Source organism: Rhinoraja longicauda, unplaced genomic scaffold, assembly GCF_053455715.1.
Source record: "Rhinoraja longicauda isolate Sanriku21f unplaced genomic scaffold, sRhiLon1.1 Scf000309, whole genome shotgun sequence".
NCBI lineage: Eukaryota > Metazoa > Chordata > Chondrichthyes > Rajiformes > Arhynchobatidae > Rhinoraja > Rhinoraja longicauda.
Window position 1 is genome coordinate 103,890 of NW_027601527.1, and position 6,784 is coordinate 110,673.

General features: G+C 50.4%; 1 long non-coding RNA gene across 1 annotated transcript; it reads left to right on the forward strand.

Annotated features, from left to right (window-relative positions):
* Positions 1-2,242: 2,242 nt before the first annotated feature.
* On the forward strand, positions 2,243-6,030 carry LOC144590772 (uncharacterized). The gene is made up of 3 exons (XR_013546555.1): positions 2,243-2,346; positions 5,024-5,196; positions 5,963-6,030. It is a non-coding gene; the product is annotated as an uncharacterized LOC144590772 (long non-coding RNA).
* Positions 6,031-6,784: the final 754 nt, after the last annotated feature.

Sequence of the window (6,784 nt, forward strand, 5' to 3'; positions counted from 1 at the left end):
GGCCGGGACGATGGGGCGCGGCTGACCTGCCGACACATCACACAGTATCGTCGCTCCTCCGGGGCCGAGGGGGACATCCTCAAGGCGGAGGCCAGAGATGGCAGTCCAGTAGGCAGGCATCTCCCCGTCCGTTAGCTGGGCCTCCGCCAGGGCAGAATAATCAATGCCGAGCGCCACTTCTAAAACGGCATTGATTGCGGGGCGAGACAACGCGTCGGCCACCCGGTTTTCCTTCCCCTCGATGAAGCGGATGGAGGTGGTGAACTCAGAGCTGTACAACAACTGGCGCTGCTGTCGGGCGGACCACGGGTCAGAGACCTTTGCCAGGGCGAACGAGAGCGGCTTGTGGTCCATGTATGCGGTGAACGGGCGGCCCTCCAGGAAATAGCGGATGTGGCGCACGGCCAGGTACAGAGCTGGGAGCTCGCGGTCAAATGCGCTTTACTTCCTCTGGGCGTTGTTGAGGTGCCGGTTGAAGGCCAGGGGGCGCCAACCCCCATCCGTCAGTTGCTCCAGTACGGCACCAATCGCCGACTCTGAGGCGTCCACCGTAAGGTCTGTCGGGGCATCCTCCCGTGGGTGAACCAGCAGCACAGCCCTAGCCAGGGCCTCCTTCGCGCCGTCGAAAGCTGTTACCGCCTCGTCGGTCCACACGACGTTTTTAAGCTTCCCCGCCAGCAGCTCGTATAGCGGCCGCATGATGTGGGCCGCGGATGGCAGGAACCGGTGATAAAACGCCACCATGCCGACGAACTCCTGCAGACCGCGCACCGAGGACGGACGGGGAAACCGGCGGATGGCGTCGACTTTGTCCGGCAGGGGAACCGCGCCTTGCGAGGACACACGGTGGCCGAGAAAGTCAATTGTGGCCACGCCGAAGCGGCACTTGGCGAGGTTGATAGCCAACCTGTGCTCGCTGAGCTGCTGAAAGAGCTGCCGGAGGTGGGCACAGTGCTCCTGCCGCGAGCGGCTGGCTACCAAGATGTCGTCGAGGTATACGAACAAGAAATCCAGCCCGCGACACACGCCGTCCATTAACCGTTGGAATGCCTGCACGGCGTTATGGAGGCCGAACGGCATCCGTATGAACTCGTACAGTCCGAACGGCGTGATGATTGCCGTCTTGGGCACATCCTCCGGGTGGACCGGGATCTGGTTGTAGCCTCGCACCAGATCCACCTTCGAGAATATCGTGGCCCCGGCCAAATGGGCGTTGAAGTCCTGGATGTGGGGCACGGGGTATCGGTCCTCGGCGGTAGCGACGTTCAGCTGCCGATAATCCCCGCAAGGTCTCTAGCCCCCGTTTGCCTTGGGGACCATGTGGAGTGGGAATGCCCATGGGCTGTTGGAAGGGCGGACGATCCCCAAGGACTCCATCGTGCGGAACTCCTGCCGTGCCAGGCATAGCTTCTCAGGCGGCAGTCGGCGTGCTCGTGCATGGAGGGGTGGGCTGGTAGTTACTATATAATGGACCACCCCGTGCTTGGGGGTCGACGACCGGAATTGCGGGGCCATAATATCCGGGAATTCCGCCAGAACCCGAGCGAAATGGGAGTCCACGGACGACAGCGGGCATACAACGGGCTCATTCAGCCGCAACGCAATGGGCTCCATCGTGGCGGCGTGGACCAAGCGCTGCTGCCTGACGTCCACCAGGAGAGAATGAGCCCGCAGAACGTCAGCCCCGAGCAACGGCTGGGAGACGTCGGCGATGGTGAACTGCCACATGAAATGACCGGCGCCGAAAACGAAGTGGACCGTGCGGACGCCATAAGTCCGAATGTGGCTCCCGTTTGCAACGGTGAGGATGGGCCCTCGCTTCCCAGAACGAATGTCCAGCAGCGAAGGGGGCAGGACGCTTAGCTCCGCCCCGGTATCCACGAGGAAGCGGCCCCCGGAGCGCCGATCCCAGGCGAAAGAGGCGGTGAATCTGGCCGGCCGCCACAGGGACTATTGGCAGCCGCCCCGGCGTTTCCCGGGAACGTGCACGGCTGGCGGCATTGTCGGGCTGTAGCACCCCAGCGCTGGTGGTAATAACACCAGTGCCTCCGACTGGTGCTGGCTGGAGCCTGCTGGCTTGGGACTGCAGGTGCATTTGCAGGTGCAGGACCCGCGATGGCCACCGGGGGCAATCTCGCAGGCCTCCGGGGCATAGCTGTCACTCCTTCCACAGCCCGCCCGCCCGACCGGAGAAAATCGGGCGCCCCTCGAGCGACGTTAGCACGCTGACGTCATCACGGCGCGCCGCCCTGCGCATAGCGCGTCCGCGCGCCTGCCGAGGGCCCGGGTGTCAACAAAGGAGGCGTCTGTGAGCTGCAGGCGAATGTCGGCCGGCAGCACGTGCAGGTAAGTGTATTCAAACATCAGGCACGGTCTGTGCCCGTCGAGCAACGCGACCATCTCCTTCAGGAGGCTAAATGGGCGCCGGTCACCGAGGCCTGGCATGTGGAGGAGCCTTTCGGCCCGCTCCATTCGGGTTAGCCCGTAGGTTTGGAGCAGCAGCTCCTTAAGGGCTTTATATTTATCGTGGGCCGGTGGGTCCTGGAGGAACTCCGTGACCTCTTCGGCCGTGTCCTGGTCAAGGGCTCCCACCAGGTGGAAAAAACGGGTGTCATCCGTTGTGTTGCCCCGCAGCTGGAACTGGGCCCGGGTGGTCCCGAAAGTCGGGAGCTTGATGGCTACCGCGTCGACAGCTGCGGCCTGGTCGGCCTGCGAGCTGGACGGACGGTCGGCTTTCCATCGTATGTCCATCCTACTATGAATGGACCGTCGAGGTCACCAATGTGGCGCGTCGAGAGAGGCCCGAAATAAAGGCGAGGAGCCGGGTATTTTGGGGCGTTCGGTTTATTTCTCAGTTATCAGGCTGGGCGAGTCTGCTGGAAAGGCTTCGCGCCCAAAACCTTGTCCTTATATACCTAGTACAGAAAACAGGGAATCATTGACCAATTAGCCTGACATCGGTGGTGGGTAAGATGCTGGAATAAATTATTGAAGATGTAATAGCAGTGTATCTGGATGGCAGTAACACGATCGGTCCAAGTCAGCATGGATTCATGAAAGGGAAATCTTTATTGACTAATCTTCTGGAATTTTTTTCAGGATGTAACAAGTAAAATGGATAAGAGAGAGCCAGTGGATGTCATGTATCTGGACTTTCAGAAAGCCTTTGATAAGGTCCCACACAGGAGATTAGGGGGCACAATTAGAGCACATGGTATTGGGGGTAAGGTATTGACATGGATAGAAAATTGGTTCGCCAGGCTGGGACCGCAGCTATTTACAATTTCTATTAATGATTTAGATGAAGGAATTAAAAATAAAATTTGCAAATTTGCAGATGCCACAAAGCTAGGTGGCAATGTGAACTATGAAGAGAATCCTATGAGGATGCAGGGTAACTTGGATCGGGTGTGTGAGTGGGCAGATGCATGACAGATGCTGCATAATGTGGATAGATGTGAGGTTATCCACTTTGCTGGCAAGAACAAGAAGGCAGATTATTATCTGAATGGTGTCAGATTAGGAATAGGGGAGTAGCAACGAGACCTGAGTATCTTTCTACATCAGTCACTGAAGGTAAGTATGCAGGTAAAGCAGGCAGTGAAGAGAGCTAATGGCATGTTGACATTCATAACGAGAGGATTGGAGTTTCAGAGCAAAAGGGACTTTCTGCAGTTGTACAGGGCCCTGGTGAGACCATACCTGGAGGATTGTGTGCAGTTTTGGTCTCCTAATTTGAGGAAGGACATTCTTGTTATTGAGGTAGTCCAGCGTAGGTTCACGAGGTTCATTCCCAGGATGGCGGGACTGTCATATGATGAAAGAATGGAACGACTGGGCTTGTATTCACTGGAATTTAGAAGGATGAGAGGGGATCTTATACAGAAACATATAAAATTAAGGGATTGGACAAGCTACAGTAGATGCAGGAAACATGTTCTCGATGTTGGGGGTGTCCAGAACGAGGGGGCACAGTTTAAGAATAAGGGGTAGGCCATTACAACAGAGATGAGGAAAAACTTTTTCACCCAGAGAGTTGTGAATTTGTGGAATTTTCTGCCTCAGACGGCAGTGGAGACCATTCACTGGATGCATTGAAAAGAGTTAGATAGAGCTCTTAGGGCTAGCGGAATCAAGGGATATGGGGAGAAGGCAGGAACGGGGTGCTGATTGTAGATGATCAGCCATTGAATGGTGGTGCTTGCTCGAAGGGCCGAGTGGTTTACTCCTGCACCTATTTTCTATGTCTCTGGTCTTAATTGAGGAGGCGCTGTGAACTGCTTGCGTGCTACTGTATGTTTTCATTTTTTTCTATTGGAACCTAATCAAATGTACAGCACTTTGGTCAACGTGGGTTGTTTTTAAATGTGCTATACAAATAAAATTGACTTGACTTGACTTGACTTAATTCATCTGCCTTGTTACAAATGCTTCATTAGTTCACATAATAGACTGTTACTTTTATCCTTCAAAACACTTTTCTTGGAGTTAACTCCATGCGCCACAGCACTGTTACCATTAAACATACTCTCTGCATTACATCATGCTTGTTATTACTAAATGCAAAATTATATTCCGTGGTCATGATTTTTTTCTTGATGTTTATAAATATCCATACAGTTCAACACCGCAGCCATTTTGAATTAAATAGCAGCATCTTACCCCGAAGATATTCATGGTGACCGACAAACATCATGAACGGATTTTTCACAAATCGGCCACTATTAATCTCTCACATTTTCAATGCTTCCATAGAGAGTCATTTTGGAAAAGGTAATTTTGCCAAGATCTTCTGCACATCATCTACATCATGGTCGTATTATATTCTGAAATACTTTTAATAAGATAACATCTTTTGTGGATCAACAAGCATTTTCAGTAACGCCAACACCCTGATTAGTTCTTAATTTTGCAGTTTCCGTTTTAGTTTATGAAGCCTGCGGGACATTTTTTATTGACGAATACCCTGTGCATAGCCCACCAGTCTTCATGAAGGACACTGTTGTTGATTCCAATTGCCCAGATAGAGCTCGTTTAACTCTTCCGGAAGGTCTCGGCATTGCCACATCCAAAATTCGTAAAGCCGATCTTGGCATCTGGAATTAAGGGAAGGTTATTCCCAGGGGTGTACCTTTTGGACCCGATGGAGGAGAGGTTTCAAGTGAAGAAGAAGCTACCAGTGGATATTCATGGGTGGTAAGTGACTCCAATAGTTCATGGAAAATGCTCAGCAGGTTTGATAACATTTGTTGATGAAATATCATCATCCTGAAATGTGAGTTGTGTTTTATCCTCCACGAATGCTGCCTGCCTTGCTGGGTATCTCCTGAATATCAGTTTTTATTACAATTTTTTTGTAGCTGAATTATTTTGCATTCTAATCAGAGTCATCAAGTTTCTTACCAATAAATAAATAGTTTGAAGCTAACTGAAAATATTTTCTGTAACTTAGATTCTTAATTACATGTTTCCATTTTCATGTGGTTGTCAATTTGAATAAAGACTGAAGAGTCTGTGCTCTTTGTCCTGTTCCAGTGATTCTCACTTTACTGCTCAGACTGGCATCCCTCTCCCTCACCCAATCTCTGAGCTGAATCAGTGCTCCATCTCCTTCCTGTTCTGCTGCTCCTCTTTCACCCTGATGTCTGACCTCCTTGTTTGAGAATGCATTGAACATTTCTGACCATCAGAAATCATTAGCACAGTGACATTACCAAAATTAAAGAACCTATTACAACCCGACAAAGCTCCTTGAAATTGTGCAAAATGTTTATTATATTCTTAGAGATTCTTTGCCATGTGTTTTAATTCGCGGGAATTTTGGAGTGTTCTGATATAAAAGTGTAATCAAGTAAAATAGGTTTAGTAGTAGTTAGTTGAAGGCATAATACTGGGAACTGTAAGCTTCACTTTTGTTTTCTTTATCAATGTGTTTTGTTTTTAATCAAGTATCTTTTTATAGATCAGTAAGGCAAACAATGACACTGAATACATTGATGCACAGGATGAATCTAAATCGAACTGGATGAGGTAAGGAAAGACTAATGCTTATCATAATAATAAGCAATAACTGGGTTATTTAAGAAAGGAGACACAAGAGACTGCAGATGCTGGAATCTTGGAGTGAAAGCAAAGTGTGAGAGGAACTCAGTGGGTCAGGCAGCATCTGTGCAGGGAATCAACAAACAACGTTTCGGTTGGGACTTTTTTTCAGACTGATGGAGTATAAGGGAATAAAGCTGGAAAAGAGAGGTGGGGCGGGGAAAAAAAGCCAGTCAAGTGAGGGGAAAGAAACATAGAAGATAGGTGCAAGAGGTGGCCATTTGGCCCTTTCAGCCAGCACCGCCATTCTCTGTGATCATGGCTCATCATCCGCAATCAGTAACCTGTGCTTGCCTTCTCCCCATATCCCTTGATTCCACTAGCCCTTAGAGCACTATCTAACTCTCTTTTAAATTCATCCAGTGAATTGGCCACCACTGTCTTCTGTGTCAGAGAATTCCACAAATTCACAACTCTCTGGGTGAAAATGTTTCTTCTCACCTCAGTTTTATATGGCCTCCCCTTTATTCTTAGACTGTGGTCCCTGGTTCTGGACTCCCCCAACATTGGGAACATTTTTCCTGCATCTAGCTTGTCCAGAACCCCTTTCATCCTTCTGAACTCCAGTGAATACAAGCCCAATCTTTCCTCATGTGGCAGTCCCGCCATCTCAGGGATTAACCTCGTGAACCTATGCTGCACTGCCTCAATAGCAAGGACATTCTTCCTCAAATTAGGAGAC